The sequence below is a fragment of the Megascapheus bottae genome, chromosome 16 (assembly GCF_031878675.1).
Source record: "Megascapheus bottae isolate mThoBot1 chromosome 16, mThoBot2.hap1, whole genome shotgun sequence".
In the NCBI taxonomy this organism is placed as follows: Eukaryota; Metazoa; Chordata; class Mammalia; order Rodentia; family Geomyidae; genus Megascapheus; species Megascapheus bottae.
In genome coordinates this window covers 4,284,693-4,304,476 of record NC_143524.1, presented here as the reverse complement: position 1 = coordinate 4,304,476, position 19,784 = coordinate 4,284,693, and the positions used below count along the sequence as shown (strand labels likewise).

The 19,784-nt window shown below is 47.5% G+C and overlaps 1 protein-coding gene across 1 annotated transcript in view; it reads right to left on the bottom strand.

The window, feature by feature from the left end:
* Pc (pyruvate carboxylase) overlaps nucleotides 1–19,784 on the bottom strand; it is a 105,955-nt gene that overhangs the window by 23,530 nt on the left and 62,641 nt on the right. The gene's annotated exons all lie outside the window — the stretch shown is intronic.

The window sequence follows — 19,784 nt, the reverse complement described above, 5'->3', positions numbered from 1 at the left end:
ATGAAAACAAATAATGAGGAGCTGCTCTTGCTCAGGAATCGAGACGTGCTGTACCCCCAGTCTGTTCCATCTGCGGGTGAGCAGCCTCACCCCTGCACACAGCCCACGGACACCAAAGCCCTCTACTCCCCAGCAATGCTCCAGCCATTTCCAGCCTGTCTGTCTTTCTCCACCAGGTGGGTTTGCGCTTGTCAGCATTTGGGCATTTATCCATCATCTTCTGGCTAAGTAGGACATTTTTATTGCCCCGTTCTCCTCTCTTACACGCCCGCTGTCCTCTTCCATCCCCAGGTAAAGGAAGAGGCTCCCGTGAGCAGGATGGCAGCGGTGGCCTCAGGGGCACCTGGAAGGCTGCGCTGGCTTCCCAGCCTGACCACCAAGCCTCTCCTGTACTGGCAGTCACACTTCACCAGGGACCCAGGGCTGTGGGGGGGAGCAGGACGCCCGCTCCCCTCCTGCGCTCCTGCAAAGCACCACCAAAGCAGGCCTGGATTTGAGACCTGAGCAACCAGCCCCTAGAGAGCAGGCTGGGCACTGGCCTTGCAGATGTTTCTAGTCAGGAAACAGTGATAGCCCCGCAGATGAAGTCAGAGCAGAGAGAAGCCCCCACGGGGCCCCACGGGCAGGGGCACCAGCACGGGGCAGAACACAAGCTGCAATTGGCTGGTCTGGGCTGAGCCCAGCTCTCCTTTGTCCTGTTTCATGATGTGGCACATCTCAGGCCATACACACCTCTAAACTCAGGTACCACCACCCGGGTGGACCGAGGCAGTGCCTATGTCCAGGTCATGAATAGCAGCCTCTGTCACGGTCTCCCCTGCCCCTCCTCCTCCCACATGAGTACAGAGATGGAGGAGGTCTCCTGCCTGAATGCCTCCCATAGCACGCCAGCTCCCTCACTGACCCCGACAAGGTGGTCCTCGGGCCTCCTATGCCCTCGGCCGCAGTTTCCTCCATGTGCTGGGGGCATGGAGCCTGCTGGGCTGCACATGCTGAGCACTTTGCAGGGTAAGATCTATTCAGAGCCAGCGCCAGACCCAAGCACCAAGCCCTCCCTCCACATGCAAAAACCTACCTCGGCGCTGGGGCAGGTGTGGACAGAGGCACTGGCTTGGCGCAGTCACCCTGCTCCCGACTTCCAGCACACCAGAGGACGTGGCAGAGAACCCACCACAGGACACTGCTTAGAGGTCACTGGCCCCAGAATACAAAGGTCTCCGGCCCAGACTGCTGGAGGCCTGGGCTGAAGCCAGCGCTGAAATCAAGGGAAGGGGCAAGGCCTCCTGAGGCTCTGATGGGCTGCCGGTTGGTTCCCCAGGCAGGCAGGGGAGGTGGGTGGTAGGTCCTGCTGGGAGGAGGTAAGCCATAGCCCAGAACCTGCTGTCTTGGACCTCAGGCATGGGCAAGGCCATAGGAAGGTAGCCTGAGGCTGCAAGCTGGCTTCCATGATGAATTTAGGACATACTGCCATTCGAGGTCAAAGGCACAAAAACGTCAGCCAGCAGGGAGAGCAGGCCTGGAGGACTGCTCAGGAGGGAATATTGTGTGCAGATGCGAGTAGGCCTTGAAGGCCAGTGTATATTCACTCTCTCTTAGCTTCAGCGGCCGCCCTGTCTCTCCCCTATCCCCATGCAACTCAAGGTGTCTAGTGGGCCCCACTCTCTCTCTGTGGGCAGAACAGCAGTTTTGTTGTGGGTAGCAGTGGCAGCAGCAGCAAGCATGGCACAGGATACCCTTGTCTTTGATCACACAGCACACTGATGGGCTCACAGGATCCAAAGGTGCCTGGACTAGGAGGGGCCCAGCATCCCTTCTGAAGATGTCTGGCTCAACGCAGGAGCAAGAAAACAGAACAAGGCCTTGCACCACAAAGACAAATAAAAACAGCATCTTATGTAGAGAACATCTGCACCTTTTTTAGCAAATGGCTTAACCCAGCTTTTCCTTTATTGAATTTCCTCGCCTTCCTTGACTCAAAGCCAAGGCCTTTCCAAAATCAAGGTCAGTTGGAGAAACCCTTCTGTAGGAGACAGAAGCCCTGTCTGGGAGCAGGTGCTGGTGGGGGCAGCTCATCTGGGGGGCTAGGCTTGAGGGCTGGGAGGTAGGAGCTGAATGGAAGATCCTGCTGTTTCTAAACCTCCCCCAGCCCTGGAAGCTGACCAGAGGCCTCGGAGACACTGGTGAGACACAGGGAACACCAGAGGTCGGAGCCCCCCCACAACCCTAGCATCCTGGTTTGACCAGCCGATTTTCCTCACCTTCCCTGGAGGTGGTCACAGATGTGGCCCTCGGGCCATAACTGTTCCAGGAGCCTCACCACCTCACTCTAGGCACTCAATGGGTGTAAGGCAGGGCCAGGCTTCCTCTTGGCCCTCCGCATGTTCTGCCTCAGGGATGGTGGTGGATGCTTATCAGGAAGTCATCAAGGTTGACAGTTTGGCTGGGAATTTGCCTTAAAGCTTCTGAGGGCTTCATCTAGTGAGCCCTGGAACTCCATCGTGTCAGCTGCTACTGAAACTCTGCAGCTCCCTGAGTTGAGCTTGAGTCCTTCCAGAAGGGAGGCTGCAACCAGAGGCAGGAGCTCTCCACCCCAGGGAGGCCAGGCCATCTCTAATTCTGCAGGCACAGCAGTAGGTTCAGGGATACCATGCTGCCTTGCAGGCTATGGTGATATTCACAAGCAAAACTCCTTTTCTGATCATAGCATGGAGAAATGACATGAGAAAAATGACTACCAGGTCCCAGAAGCCTTCACCCCACTTTCCTCTCTCCAAAGTGCTGCCAGCCTGGAGAGGTCTGTTTGCTACTTTCTGCAAATGCCAACTGACAGACCCCATTCTTAGCCTCTGGTTGTGCATTAGACACAGGGAAGTCAGACAGCTATGGCTGTTGTCAGGGGACACTTAAATAACTCCCTGCAAGAAAGAATGAGCCACAGCGAAGCAAGGAGCATCTGGCACACCTATCACTCTCCTGCCACCTCCCAGGACAGCTCCCAGAGTTTCCTCTTCTCGTCTGGTTTCAGTTTTCTCCCCTGTCAGTGGACCCATGAACTCAGCATTCTCCCTTCCAGGAGTTGGGAGAGTGCCCACACACTGGGAGATAAGGCAGGGCAAAGGTCTTGACATCATTGCCCTGGGTCTGCTGTGCCACCACGTGTGCTACTAGACACAGCAGTCACTGGGCTCTGCCCATTGGCTTGGCTCTGAACAGTGAACCCAGAGAGACCTCTACTCCTTAAGGGATTCAAGGTTATATTCAGGGTAGAGCCCACATGTAACCCATAGCAACCCATCATTCCCTTTTACACATCTGGAACCAGGTAACACACTCAAGATCACCAGCCAAGGGTAAGATCAGCGCTTATGTTTTCCCTGCAGAAGACAGCTCTGCTGTGCTATGAAGAGCTCATCCAACTAACTGTAGTACTAAGTTGTGTGTGAAACGGTACCTGTACGTCAGAAATATCAGGACTAGAAAAGTACTTCTGCTGTAAAAATAAAAACACCTATAATCTTAGATACTCAGGAGGCTGGGATCTGAGAATCATGGTTCAAAGCCAGCCTGGGCACTAAAAACTCTTATCTCCAATTAACCACTAGAAAACCGGAAATGGCACTGTGGCCCAATGGGTAGGGCAGTAGTCTTCAGCTGAAGAGCTCAGGGACGGTGCCCAAGTCCAGAGTTTAAGCCTCACAACTGACAAAACCAACCAACCAACCAACCAACCAACAAGCTCTATAGCAGTAGTTCTGTCCACCTTCCAGAGAACTGGCCAGTAGCACCATGGCCGTGTGTTCCAGATAAGCTAAAGTAGGCTGAATTTCCTCCAAACTATCCATCTCCTGATAACACTGCTACTTCAAACATATAGGAGTTCCTAGGTTACCCCTTGCACCCAGCAGCAGCACAAATGTTTGTGTCAGGCCGGTTTGGGTCCAGACAACTATGATCAGATCACTGTGTGGAGAAGACCTTGTCCCAACGGGGCAGCCTGGCTGAGTGTCAGGGCAGGGCTCCCCTAATGGCCGCCGGGGCCCAGTGACAGGCCAGTAGTATTCCTTCTAGGGACCGCATTGTTCAGCTCCTACATATCTCTGCCTTTCCATGGCATCTTCCGAAGCCTCAGAGAACAGCTGAAGGTGAAGGTCACTCAAAAGAAAGGAAAGTGCCTGGCTACGCGAGAGAGGCTGGCAGACCTAAGGGCCTCTGCCATCTCAGAGATGCACTAGAGTAGCCAGTCACAAGAAGGAAGCAGGGCTCAGAAACAGGCCCCAGGAATCTCCACATTAACCAGCAAGGCCCTGTTCCCTTTCCATCAGCCTCTACCACCTGCACCCAGCTTGCTCTGCCCTCCCCATCAGCCTGGACCACTGCCAGCAAATGTGGGTGAGCCAGAAAGAGTCTTGGCAGAGGACTTGGCCTGGATGGCAGTGGCCTCTGATGGATGGGCTGCTTTCCCCAGGCCGCCCTGCATTGTCCCATACACGTCCACTGGAAGCCCAGGGGCTGGCAACCAGCAGAGACAGATGAAAGAGGACGCGCCTGCTTTCAGGCTGCAACAGCCACTTATCAAAGCACCCAGGAGAGGACAGACTGAGGCTGAGATTTCTGGGTAGTGAGAACAGAGGGGAAGGCACAGAGAACAATGCAGGGGACAGATACAGGAGAAAATACCAAAGCAGAGAGACACAGCATGAAGACTCCAGCTGCCTGGTCTCTGGGCCTCAGCAGCACAGGGGCAGCCAGAGCTGCGGGTCACCAGCCATCAGTCACATGGTGCCTTCACTCAAAGGCTGCAGATGAGGCCAAGGGTGGCTGTGCACCATAGGGCTCAAGATTTCTGTTTTGACAAGGAAGGAACCCAGAGCAGGGAGTAAGAGAAGGGTCCCCAGGACCTAGAGGGGATGGGCAGGAAGAGGACAGGGCACTGTCTTAGCCTCTATAATGGCAGTGACCATCTCAGGACCAACACTGCCCTCTGGTGCAGGGAGCTGCCACTGTTGGTCTTACCCACAGCCCCTGTCCAGGCTGGGCCCCAGACCTCGCCAGGGAAACAAGTTAGGGCAGCATTTAGTTCAGTGGCACCCCACCTCCAGAGAAAGATTCCCAGGGGAAAGTCCCTTGCTCTAATTTCTCCACACACTTTAGGACTCAGTTTCGGAACACCTCTCTGGATATCCAACAACCCAGTTGGCTCCATTAACCACACTGAGGCAGCCATCTTCTTTCAGTTAGCTCTGTTAATGTCCTGCTTTGAGGCTCCCTCAGTTTGTGTCTGCATCCTCATCAAGAGCACATAATGTTACAATACAGATCCATCTTTCCCCCTCACCAGACACTGAACACCTCGGGCCCAGAGTGCTTAACATGTTTGTTCTTAACTGTCTTGCCAACATTCTGCCTAGCACCTGATGGCAAAGTTAAATAAATAACGGGAATGGATGAATGGATGGGCAATGAGTCAGTGAGTGCTCAGGCTACACGGTGAGTTTGCAGTTCAGTATATGGCTGTGAGGACTCATGAAGAAGGGTCACAGAGCATTTAGGCAAAGATGAATGAGCCACTGTCCTTCCCAGGAGCAGCACACACCCAAGCATCCCCTCCACATAGACTAGGGCCCAAAGTGCTGCTGACAGGACACAAGGATGGTCAAAAGGGCAGTGTCCACAAATGGAATGTTTGTCTCTCCCTAGATGCACATGTTGAAACCTGGACTTTGGACTTCCTAGCCTCCAGACTGTGAGAAGTACATTTCTGGCATTTATAAGTCACTACTGTGGTCTGCAGGTAAAATGTGTCCTGAAGGCTCACATGCTGCAAGCTGAGTCCTCAAAGTCCACAGGTAGGCATTGATCACGGGCGACTGATTGTGGTAAGAGATAAGGGCTCAGATTTATCCATGGATTGGAATCACAATTTGATCACTATTGGGAGGTGTGAACTAGGAGAGGGCCTGGTTGGAGAAGGTGTTCGGTGAAGGCATGCCTGTGCAGGGCATATTATATCCAGACCCCTCCTCTGGCTCGCTTCTCCATCACCCTCTGCTGTGATGCGTGTGCTTCCTTACCAGGAGCCTGCGTGGGTATGGACTGAAACAATGAACCAATATAAATCCTTGCTCCCTCTTCCAGCTCTGGTGTTTGCTACCAGCCCTTGGCTTCCCAGGTTTGTAGACGATCATTCAGTCACACAGTCATTGTTGCTCTGTATCTTCAGATCATCTCTGTGTACCTGTGACTAAGTCCAAACTTGTCCTTCTGCTGCTGAGGACATCATGTATATTGGATTAGGGCTCAGCCCAGTGATCTCCCTTTTGCTTGGATCCCCCACTTTTTTTTTTTTGCCAGTCCTTAGGGCCTGGGCACTGTCCTTGAGCTTTCTTGAGGCTAGTGTTGTACCATTTGACCCACAGCACCACTTCCAGCTTTTTCTATGTATATGGTACTGAGGAATTGAACCCAGGGCTTCGTGCATGCTGGGCAAGCACTCTACCACTAGGCCACACTCTCAGCCCCATCTTCATGTGTTTTCTCAGGCATATTGTTACAGCAGCAGATCAGATATCAGTCTGTGAACAGTTACAGTGGCTGGAACACACTCAAGACAGAGCTTGAGGGTTGAAACCATGAAAGCTATTTCAGAGCTGAGTGAGGTGATGGGGTTGCGTTCTAAACATGAATTTAAAATTCTCCCTTGGCAAGATCACAGACACCACATACCACAACTGTTTTCAAGCAGTCTAGGAAGCTTCTTGACCTCCTCCTAACTGCCCTGCCCTGGCTGGACAGTCACATAGGCCTGCTCCCCATTCACTTGCTCTACTCCCCTCATTATAGGCAATGAACCCTGGATGGATTTGAGAAGGACTCGCATATATCTTAGTGACTTTGAGGCCTGGTGAACTCAGAACAAAAAAGTTTCACCCACTTCATAGCTTCAGAAGGCCATATTGGGGGGGAAAAAGGCCATATTGAATAACTCAGGATTTTGAAATGTGACTTATTTGGGAATGGGGGTCTTTACCAAAGGATCCAAGCAAAAGGGAGATCACTGGGCTGAGCCTTAAGCCAATATACAAGATGTCCTCAGCAGCAGAAGGACACGTTTGGACTTAGTCACAGGTACACAGAGATGATCTGAAGATACAGAGCAACAATGACTGTGTGACTGAATGATTGTCTACAAACCTGGGAAGCCAAGGGCTGGTAGCAAACACCAGAGCTGGAAGAGGAATCTGGCTCGCTTTCTCTCTCTCTCTCTCTTTCTCTCTGGGTATGGCCCTCAGCTGCCCTGATTAATCTCCAGATCTGTGAAGCAAAAATCTCAGTCATTTTAAGCCACCTGGTATTGGTCCTGTGCCAGGTGACCGTGAATCTATTGTAGCTGGGTTCCCTACAGACACACATACATGCAGCCTAAAACCGGGGCTGATACAAACATCCCTGTTTCTCATCTGTTCATCATGCTGCAGGCCACAGTGGTGGTTTCTTAGCCTGCAGCTATTTAGGTCTGTGCTCAGCTGAGTGGGAGGCTGCAGAAAGGAGAAGTGAACAGTGACAAGTTGGCATGCGCAGCTGCTCCAACAGCTAGGCTGAGCCAGCAGGAAGGCCTCCTGAAACAGGGACACCAGGGACCAATCTTAAAGGAGGAGGAGGATGTTCAAAGGAAGGGGGCACAGAGGAGAGGAGGAGGAGGCTCAGGGGAGGGGGTGGCAGGAGCAAAAGGCCTGGGAAATGTACCAGTGAGGCAAGGATCAAAGGAGCTAGCGTGGAACCACAGGCAGATACCTGGGCTCTTGGTTGAGAGCTTACGTGCCAGCAAGAAGCGTGGGCTGCACCTTCAATGTCAGGGGATGCTATGGAGAAACCAGGAAGAAAACAGATTTGTAATTAATAGGGACTACTCCAGAGGCTCTAGGAAGCTGGAGCAAAGAGGTGGAAGAGAAATCAGGAAGATATTCTAATGCCAATCAGAGGTAATAAGGACCTGAGCCAGGGCGAGCACAGGAGAATGGAGGGACAGAGCAAGAAATACTTCGGCTAGGCATAGTGGCTTATGCCCAAAATCTCAATTAGGTTGCAGAGGTAGGCTTAAGCAAAAAAAAAAAAAACCATGAGAATCTTTCTTCTACTACTACCACTCGTACTAGTACTACTACTACTAGAAGTACTAAGTCCAGCACCAGTTGCTCACACTTATAATTATAGCAACTAAGGAGGCTGAGATCAGAGGATCTTGATTTGAAGCCAATGTGAGCAGGAAAGTCCATGCGACTCTTATCTCCAATTAATCAGCAAAAGCTGGAGGTGTGGCTCAAGTGGAAGGTGCTAGCCTTAAGCAAAAAAAAAAAAAAAAAAAAAAATCCAGGAATAGAACCTAGGCCCTGAGCTCAAGCCCAGGACTGGCAATGCCCCCCTCCCCGCCAAAAAAAAAAGTAACAATGATATAACTAAAGTAAAAATGCTGGCTGTGTGACTCAACTGGTAGAGTATTTGCCTGCAAAGATAAGGACTTGTTATACACTAGCAAAAAAAAAAAAAAAAAGAGAGACAGACAGAGAGAACACTTAGAAGGCAAAATCAAACCCATTAAATGAGAAGGCAAAGAGGCTGTATGGAAGGGCAATTTTGGGTTCCTGCTTTAAAGTGAACAAAGGTAATATAAAATCAAAGACCACTGAAGTAGAAACGGTCTGCTTGAGAGACCCCCAAAGAACTAGAGATAGAGACAACGTCCAGCCACAGAGGAAACTCAGGCAGCTGCACATGAACCTCCCATTCAGGAAAAGCTCTGAGCTGGAGCTAGGGATGGAGGAGCTGTCCTCAAAGAGAGGACGTGGCAAAGTCCACAGATTAGGATGAAACACAGAGAGAAGATACGGCATCCAGGCCTGGACCACATGCTACCTTGACAGCTCGGAGCTCCAAGGCTGCACAGCTCTGCTAAACAATAGAGAACCAACCACCAGATCCACCAGGCTCCCTCCCATGGCCTAAGCAGTAGTCTTAGGGGTAGGGGAGGGAGGGCAAGGACAGGAGTGAGCTGAAAGGTGAGGGAAGTTTTGTCCAAACTGCCCAAGTTTGGAGCAATTTTATGAAAGAGAAAAATAGGGTGAGCTAGAAGGTACTGTTTTAAAATAAAACACTGACTAGATATAGTAAAATGCAGTGGGGTCAAACACAATGGTTCATTTCTAGTCCCTTCTGAAATCCCTCTAAAGTATCAGTAAGCAATGTCTTTTTTTTTTTTTAAGCGCACATGCCACAAGGACAGTGAGAACCCTGACAGTGGTGGATGACAGAGGTCAAGAAAACAGAATGGGCCAGGTGTTTATGCCTGTAATCCTAGCTACTCACGAGGCTGAGATCTGAGGATCTCAGTTCAAAGCCAGCCAGGGCAATACAAAGCTGTGAGACTCTTATCTCCAATTAATCACTAGAAAACAGGAAGTGGGGCTATGACTCAAGGATAGAGCAGTAGCCTTGAGCTGAAGAGCTCAGGGACAGCGCCTAGGCCCAGAGTTCAAGCCCCATGACCTCCTTTCCCCTCTCTCCCTCTCCCCTCAAAAAAAGAAAACAGAGTGCTAGGTGGCATGTAGACCTGGCCCCGGGGGTGAAGGACACAGAAGGAAGCCCACCTGGGAAGTGAATGGAAGCCACAGACACCTGAGAAGTCCAAGACCTCTGAAAGTGAGAGAAGCAGAACTGCACAATAGCCAGATGTAACTCTAAGGGAGTAGATGGCCCTTATCCCCGGCCCCATCCTGCCCTGGATGTGTCTGTGTGGTTCTGGGCGTCCTGTGCAATCCCTCACTGATTCCTCACCACACGCCTGTGACACAGGCTGCTCCCCAGTCCAGAGCTACAGAACAGACACGCTGGCAGGACAGGCTGGGTCGTGTGCCTAAGGCATACTGCCAGGATGTTTCAGGGCCAGGGTGCATGCCCAGGTCATCGGTCACTGTGGAATGGCATTTTCCAGAAGCCAAGAGGCTTGGACCCTGCAGTGAGAGGCTGCAGAACCAGCCTCTAGGCTCCAGAGGGTGACCAGGGATGCCCACTCAGGCAGCAAGCCAGAAGACTGCTCTCCAGGAATCTTCTAGATAGTTTGGAGCCCAGGTGTCCCCTAAGACCCTTGTGCTAAAGGATTTCTTGTCTGTCCCAATGAACAAATGTCTGACATGAAGAAGGAATGTATTGGAACTTAAAGCTTCACAGGTTGCCCGTGGTCTATGGTTGCTTGGCTCAACCACTGTGGCAATAAAAATCACCAGAACCTCCCCCAAACAGTGCCACCACAGGGAGATCTTTGCGGGGGATAGTTCAAATCCAAACCACACTATTCTACCCTTACTCCTAACGGACTCATGTCCATCTCATAAAACAAAATGCATTTCGGCTATCTGCATACCCGTAGAGGTTCAACATTATTCAAAAGCCCAAGTTCAAAGTCCCTTATGAGTCTGAAGGCAAACATTTAGCTGCACACCTCTGTAAAATGAGAAACAAATTACATACTTCCAAGATACAATGGCACAGAGTAAACATTCCCATTTTAAAAGGGAGGATAGCAAAGGAGGATTAGACCAAAGCAGAACTGAAACTGAGCTGGGCAAACATGAAATCCTACAGATCCGAACCTGGCACCTGGGACATGTGGCTTCAGGATGGCCTCTCCAATGGGCTTGGGCCCCTACCATGTGGCCCATGTGGCTTCTCTCTTGGCTGAGTGTACTTACTTCCTACAGCCTTCCTCAGAAGACAATCCACATTCCTGGCACCTCCTACGGATTAGGGTCTCCATTAGAGACAGCTTCATGAATCTCCTTACAGCTTACAGTCTTACAGCTTCATGCATCTCCTCTCAGGGGCTGCCTTCAGGTATTTTAATCTGCCATAGATGACCAGCCCTTTTCAGCCTTCCTTAAAATGTGTGTGGAAACCTGACGGGAGCAAGCTGTGCTCACAGGGGAAGGGAGGGTGAAAATGAAACTCCAGAAGGGGTAAGCCCCTCTTGTCTTGATAAAGTTCATTATCAAGACATGTTTGCTACAGTAATAGGAAGCTGACTAACAAAGCAATCAACATAAAGAATCAATACAGAACAGCAGTTGTGTAGCTGCTTAGTTTGGTGGTTTCCTAAGAAAAGCCTGCCTCCCCTAACATGGTGGATCACTGCCTGCAAGCTCTTCATGCCCTCACCTCCCAGGCAGAGTCCCACTCTTCAACAGGAAGGGTCAGCCAAACAGCAGGGAAAGATCAGCAAACCAGACTGGTGTCTTAAAAGAGAACTCTGAAATACAGAAAGAAGACACTTAATCAAAATGGAACCATAATCTCTTCAGAGAAACAAGAAAAGCGATTGCATCCATTAGGTAAGAGGCGGTAGTTATTTTAAAAAGGCAACAAGAAGAAAAAGAGCGCTCTAGGAAATTAAAAATAGAATTACAGAAATTTTTAAGCATAATAAACAGGAGAATTACAAGACAATTCAGAGCAATGTCCAGAAAAAAAAAATGTAAGTAAGAAAATAAGAGATTAAGTTCAGTGAACCCAATATCCAGCTACCTGGGAACCCCAGAAAGAGAGAAGAGAAAGGCAGAGGGAGGAGAACAGTCCGGTACCCCCTGCAGGGACTGAGGACGCGTGCTGTGTTGGAAAGGTTCTGGGGGCCCAGCATGATCCTGTGAACAGAATCAGGAAGAACCTCATATGCTTCAAATCCTAGTTCCCTATGGCCATGATAACAAATTACCACCAACTTAGTGATTAAAAACATGGAATATACATCTTCTTTCCATTTTCAAGGCAAGAAATTCAACCTCCGTTCTAGAAGACTAAAATCGAAGCGTGGGCAGGGCTGCCCTCCCTCTGGAAGCCCCAGGGAGAACCCATTCCTTGCTTCCCAGCTTCCTGTGGCAGCTGGGACTCCTTGGCTTGCAGCCACATCACTTCAAGGCCTGCCTCTGCCTCCACGTCATCTTCTCAGAGTAACTCTCTGGCATTTTGAGACTTTTGTGAAGGCATTCAGGGTCTAACTAGATAAGCCTGAATCTCTTCATGTCAAGATCCTTCATCAAACAGCCAGAGGCCCTTTTGCTTATAAGGTTAATGTTTAGAATAAGACCTCTGTATCCTCAGAGACATCTTTCCTGTGCAGAAAAAGGTCACGTCTGGTGGAACACAGACATTCACGCTTGTCATCTCAGATACATGAAGGTGTAAACAGGAAGGTCTTGGTCTAAGGCCAACTCCTGCTGCTTAAAAACAGAAAAGCCTACTTGACAAATAACTAAAGGTAAAAAGGGATGGAGATGAGTGCGGCTCAAGGCATAATCTGCCTGCCCAGAAAGCACCTGAATCAAATTCCCATGTAATGCCCCCCCACCCCAAAAAAGTTAATTTACCAAATGGGGAAGGAGACATCTCTAGAAACAGTTGCCAAGATCCTGTGGCTCCTTCTAATCTTATTCCAGCTGCTCTACCTTCTCTCCCCAGGGGTAAATAGCTGACATGCTCTCCTTCCTTGATTTCACACTGATTAAACATGTGTGTATCCATAACCAAGGATTTGTGTTTTATTTTTCATGAATATTAAATCCTTTTTAAATTTTTAAATGAGCATATATTAGTTGGACAAGGGGGGATTTCATTGTGACATATGAGCCGCTTCCTTAGCCCTATTAAGCCCGTTTTAAACATTACTTTTTAAATAGAAATAATAGAAATCTACCCAAATTGGTACACATAGATTTTGTTAGTTTACTAATTGATTGATTACCAGTACTGTGGCTAGAACTCAGGGTCTTGTACTCTCACTCAGCTTGCTTGCTTGATCACTGCTGGAAATCTACTATACCTCCAATGCAGAATTTTTGTCAGCTAATTGGCAATGGAGTCTCTTAGACTTTTCTGCTTGGGCTGGCTTTGAACAGGATCCTCTAGCTAAGGCTTCCAGGTAGCTAGGATTATAGGCATGAGCCACCTGCACCTGGCCTAGATTTGGTATTTTTTTTTAATATTTTTTTCCTTAGAATATTTTGCATGGGCTGGGAGTTTGGCCTAGTGGTAGAGTGCTCGCCTAGCATGCATGAAGACCGGGGTTCGATTCCTTGGTACCACATACATAGAAAAAGCTGGAAATGATGCTGTGGCTCAAGTGGTAAAGCTCTAGCTTTGAGGAAAGTCCAAGGACAGTGCTCAGGCCCTGAGTTCAAGCCCCAGGAATGGCAAAAAAAAAATATTTTTCAGTGCTGAGGGTCAAACCCAGGGCCTCAGGAATGCTAGGATTCACCACTAAGCAACACCCTCTAAGTCCTTTTTCATTTGAGCTAATTTTAAAGGATGCACATGTATTATATATATACCATAGTTTTTATTCATGCCCAAATAAGGGATAGTTACTGATGGAACACATCTGTTCTGCATTCCTTCCATTCATTTGTGGCCATCCTACCAGCCAAAGTTATGGTGTTAGAGGTGGGCCTTCTGGAGGTGATGAGATTTTGAGGACACAGCCTTCCTGAACAGGATGAGTGGCCTTATAAAAAAGATTCCTGATTACCCCCTTGTGCCCCTCAGCCCTGTGAGGGCACTATGATCTATGAACCACAGAGTGAGTCCTTGTCCGCCATTTTGGTCTTGGACTTCTTATCTCCTAGAAAGGTAAGAACAAATTCCTGTTGCTTAGCAACCCCTCGGTTTATAGTACTGTGTTCTAGCAACCCACATGGACCTAAACAGTGCCAACAAACAGATTTTAATTTATTTATTTTAAAAAAATTTGGTGCCAGTACTGGCGCTTGAATTCAGGACCTTGTGCACTATTTTGGTTTTTATGCTCATGGCTGACTTTCTACTACTTGAGTCACTCCTTTTCTTTCTGTTTTTCCTGGTTCATGAAAGATAAGAATCTCTTGAGATTTGTCTGCCCAGCCTGGCTTAGAACTGTGATCCTCAGATCTCAGCCTCCAGAGTGGCTACAATTACAAGAGCGAGCCACCAGCTCTTGTCTGTTTCCTTTTTCTTTCTTCCTTTTTTTTTGTGGTTATGAACAACCACACTATATAAATTGGCAAAAATTACAGTTTTCAAAGATGGATATCAAGTACATAGAGTCCATTACACTACTTCAGAGTATGACTAGAAACAATCATTAAAAAATTGAGTTCATAGCCAGGCGATGGAAACAATCCAGATGCCCTACTGCAGATGAATGGATACAGAAAATGTGATATTATATATATTTATATATACATATATATAAAATACACACACACAATGGAATTCTACATAGCCAACAGACAAGATAAAATAATGGCATTTGCAGGGAAGTGGATGAATCTAGAGTGAATCATGTTGAGTGAGACAAGTCAAGACCAAAGGGAACAAAAGGCGCATGGTATCCTTAATATGTGGCTGTTAGATCCAAACAGTACAAGAGCGAAGACTCAAAAGTTGCTGGACATGGTATTGGAAATATAAACACAACTACATAGTCATAAAAACTTATGACTCTATAGACATAATGTTTTATTACATAGATTATTATGTATCTATGACATACAACCCTCAGCCTAATTTTGATTATGTTCTAAAATCTAAGTGCCAGTGATTATATATAGAGATTCCCTTCTTGAATACCTGTTTGTTAACATGTCATTTGAAATATGATGTAAAAATCAATGTTAATAAATTCTTTAATTAAAAAAATTGAGTTCAAAATATTAAAAGTGAATAATCCCATACAAAAGATGTACAAGAATCTCTTGAAGACCTACAATTGGAATTACTGTATCAAAGAACAGACACACTTTTTTGTTGTTGTTGCTAGTCTTAGAGCTTGAACTCCAGGCCTCGACACTGTCCCTGAGCTAGTACGGAACCATTTTGAGTCACAGCACTACTTCCAGTTTTCTGGTGGTTAATTGGAGGTAAGAGTCTCAAGGACTTTCTTGCCCAGGCTGGCTTTGAACCTTGATCCTTAGATCTCAGCTTCCTCAGCAGCTAGGTTCACAGACATGAGCCACCAGCAATAGATACATTGCTAATGTCAGTATTGCCAATTATATCTCCAAACTAGTCATCATAAATGTGTGTAGAGTCACCAAAATACAACAGGATTCCTATTTTCCCAAGCCATTATCAACTCTTACCTAAGAGACTTTGATCTTTGTTAATCTTCTAAGTATCAAATGGCATTAAATTTGTCTTAATTTTCAGTTCCCTGATTATTACTTAAGATGGATATTTTCTCTTAATTATGTATTTGTAGCTATTCCCTTTTGAGAACTGCCTGTTCACATAACTTGCCCATTTTTCTGCTGACTTGGCTGTCCTTTTTTCCCTAGGGGTGTGTGAGAATCTTTTTTTTTTCTATTTATATATATATTTTTTATTGTAATTAGTAAAAGGGTTACATGATATTTGCCAGATAGAAGGTGCATTAATTCACATGAGAATCTTTATGTACTTTAGTTGTGAATTTATACTTCAATACTATATGGTATCCTATGGAATCTCCTTCATGGAGGATGTTTACTGGGCATTAAGAAGAAAAAGAGGAAGGAAGGGTTGAAGAAGGCAGGGGATAAGAGATGGAACAGGTCCTGGGAGGAGGCTCCAGACTCACATAAGAGCTCAAGCTTCAACTGCATGGAATACTTCCTCCCCCAGAGACCACAGATTTTAGGGGTTGGTCCCAACTGTAAAACACTCAATTGTTAAACACCTGGCCAACAGCATCCTCTAGTACTGACCCACTAAGCCTAGACGGGATGGCAGCATTTCACTCTGACTGCCCCCGGAAGCATAGCCAAAGGAACCAAGCATGCAGTGGCATGACTGCCCTCCACAGCCAAGCTACCTGTCACCACCGCGTCTCCAGGAGCTTGGAATCCTGAGATCAAACTGCACCAGACTCTTTAGGAAAAACATCTAGCTGCTCTGCCCAGTAAAAGATGCATAGAAAAAGCCACCTGCTTCTGTCCAGCTCCCTCCTGCTGGCCCTCCTCACTGTGTAGATGTCTTTCTAGTTCCACGCTCAGGGCAACAAGATGAGAGCCTTACACTTCCAATCCCTACAGGACTCCTTCCTCTCTCCCCCAAGACCCTCAGCTGACAGTGGCCTGCAGATGCCATCCAAAGGGGCCAGGTCAGAAGTCAGAGGCTGGTGAAGAGAGCCCCTTCTCTAGGTTTCCTTTAGCTACAGATCCCAAATAAAGGAGCTCCTTTCTCCTTTTCAAGGGCTCAGTTCCCTGAGAGGGTTGAATTCTGTCAAAACATGGAAAAGAACTAAGCAAACAGGCACTCTGTGGATGTTTTTAAGATAGCTCAGAAGCCAGTGGCAGCACTAATTAACCTATGAGCATCACAACATAAAATTGCCTTTGATAAGCTCTCTTAACAACTTGAAAATTATTCTTCCATCTTCTAAGGGACTGAATTCCTTGTTCATACTCTCCTCACATCTCCCTCCTCTCTCTCAACCAACACAGGATTTGAAGAACCAGCTTTTTGATATGCATGCCCAATATCCATTGTATAGCAGAACTTATCCCTTTTCTTTCTCCCTTCCTCTATGCTCCCACCCAAACAGCATGGACACACACAAACCAGGCCAAATGCCTCTTCCTGTCTTCCTTATCACCTTCTTCCCAGGACCCAGGTTCTGGGGTTTCTCCACCCATCACTTCTCATCCATCATCTACTCAAGAAAGCCTGTTTGGTTTACCTCTTAAGTCCCACAGACTCCCTGTTTTTCATTTCCACGAAATCATCCTGCATTGTCCTATTCTGTCTACTTGAACTACTGGAAAAGCCTTCTACTAATCACTATGGCTTAGCTGCTGATAAACAAGCTATTCTCCTGGTAGTCTGAGGTTGTGCCCCACGGAGCAGTTCAGCCAGCATTCCAGCCTGCTTTCCCATCGCCTCAGCCTCCTGCCCAGCTGCCTCCTCTGTTCCCAAATGGTCCTCCCCCAGAAATAGTCCCAGGAAGGATCCCCTTCCCCCACCGGGCATGGAAGGACTCCTCCCAGCTCCAGAGCCTCACCAAACTGAGCACACTATAGATTTTCATGTTCTATAAGAACAGAAGAGATGGAGGAGAAGGGGAAGTTAGGACGACTCAGAAATCAGAAAGGTTGTAGAGTCCTCGGCAATTTGAGAAGCCAGAAAAGTACAAAGCAATTTTTCAAACTTGTCAAGGAAAAATTATTTCCCACCTGAAATTCCCTATCCAGCTAAGCTATTGATCGTTCATGGAGGCAAAACAAAGACAAAGAGTGAGTCAGGCATGAAGGTACACTCCTGTAATCTCAGCAATTTGAGAGATAGAGGCAAGAGGAGAATGAGTTTGAGGCCAGCCCAGGTTATATAGCAAGACCCTGTCTAAAAACTAACTAAAAAGAGCAAGGACTAAAAAACTAGATAGACTCCACACAAACAAGGGAGCAGAAATGGGGAAGCAGACTGGAGCTGAGCCAGGATAAAGACCAAGGAACCCCGGAGACGCTGGCCAGGGTAACAGCAGCATGCAGGGGGTCAAGGGCACTGGCCCCCACTTAATGGAAATTGAGACATCATTCTATTTTTTTTTATCTGTATGTTGGTACTGGAGCTTGCTCAGCTCAGCTTTTTCCATTCCTAGCTGGCACTCAACCATCTGAATCACAACTCCATGTCTGGCTTTTTGATGGTTGGAGGTAAGGGTCTTGAGGATTTGTCTACTTGGGCTCCCTTCAAACCTCAATCCTCAGATCTTAGCCTTCTTGAGTAACTAGGATTGTAGATGTACACCACTGGCTTACAGCTTATTGATATAAATGTAAACCACCAGCTAATGTATGATCATTTTAAACAGCTTATTTGTATGCTGCTACTGGGGCTTGAACTTAGGGTCTCACACACTTGGTTCCACTTGCTTGCTAACAGCTGGTGCTCTACCACTTGAACCACATCTCCAGTTAATTGGAGATGGAATCTCTCAGACATGTCTGCCTGCACTGGCTTTGAATCATAGGTTTCCTCCTGAAACCAGTACCTGGTATGGGCCATCATTCTTACTGAGACCCTGAGTGCACTGCCTCTGGCTGAAGCGACTGAGACCAGAAAGCAGCATGGACTATGCAACCTGGAACTGCCAAGCTTCTAACCCACACCTGGTGACAGCCTTCTGGTCCCTGCAGAACACAATATAGACAGGAGCCAAAGAAGCAGGGTCCTGCTATAGAGAAACACCTTTGCTCACACATGCAGAATGTTTCTAGAACAATGGCTAAAGATGTTGTCCACATAGCAGAGTACTTGCCTAGTAAGCACAAGTCCCTGAGTTCAAATCCTAGTGCCTCAAAAAAAAGTTTCTAAGCCAGGTGCAGTGGCTCACACCTGTAATCCTAGCTACGCAGGAGGCTGAGATCTGAGGATCAAGGTTCAAAGCCAGCCCAGGCACAAAAGGACCTGAGACTCTTATCTCCAATTAAACTCTAGAAAACAGGAAGTAGGGCTTGGCTCAAGGGTAGGGCGGTAGCCTCGAGCTGAAGAGCTCAGGGACAGCACCAAGGCCGAGTTCAAATCCTATGACACCCCCCCCCACACACAAAAAAAAGTTTCTAAGAGTGAGACTTTCAGGAGGTATGCCTTTTGAACAAAATACTTCATTATTCAAAAAATGAATAAAATACAATGATATGAAAAGCACATCTTCCCACTCTGGAAGGCTCCATGTTATTACCCACTCCTTGGGAAAGATTTCTCTGCTTCCTCAACTTGACCTTATATCTTCTTTTGGGCCTGGTTCCCTCTGGGTCACCAGAGTGTTTCTGAGTGCAGTATATATCCGTTCTACATTTCTTTTGGTGGGAAGATACAGAAGTCTTCCCTCCCCTTTTTCTGTGGTTGGGCTATCTATTGTTTCACTTGCCTGTGGGAAACTGGTCTAAAGGCAATTCCTAACTTTTAAATTGTGTACCACTCTGAATATCTATGAGATTCCCTCACAGACGCGAATCATCACTTTGTCAAGCAAATCCATGCTGTCCTCCTCTTAATCACTAAGGCAGCTAATTATCAAACTGACTGTCCTGGTATCAAAGTGCTTGTGTTCAAGTAATCCTCGTCTTATTTAACAATGGCCTCAAAAGTAGTGAGGCTGTCTCAGATATGTGGACATGAGGCCATTCAGTACTTTAAGTAGAAAGGTAAAAGTTGCCGACTTAGGGCTGGGAGTTTAGCCTAGTCGTAGAGTGCTTGCCTAGCGTGCATGAGGTCCAGAGTTCCTTTCCTTAGTACCACATACATAGAAAAAAGCCAGAAGTGGTGCTGTGGCTCCAGTAGTAGAGCTCTAGCCTTGAGAAAGCCCAGGGACACTGCGCAGGACCTGAGTTCAAGGCCCAGGACTGGCAAAAAAAAAAAGGAAAAAAAAAGAAAAAAAAATCCGACTTAATAGAGAAAGAAAACAATCTTTGGCTGAGATTGCTAAGATCTTTGGCAAGGAAGAAATCTATTTGTGAAACTGTGAAGAGGAAAAGATTCGTGCTAGTCTTGCTGTTGCACCTCAAGCTGCAAAATTTAGGGCTAGAGTGCGTGATGTGCTTAGTCATTCACCCCACTCCATCCTGCCGCGCAGGCCTGGTCATCCCCCCAGGACAAGGAGTGAGCACAGTGCACTCATGTCGCTTGTGAGAGTGTGCTGCTCTAATTGTTTTATTAGTAGTAGTTTCATTAATCTCTTACTGTGCCTAATTTATAAATCAAACTTTACTGTAACGCTGTATCCTATA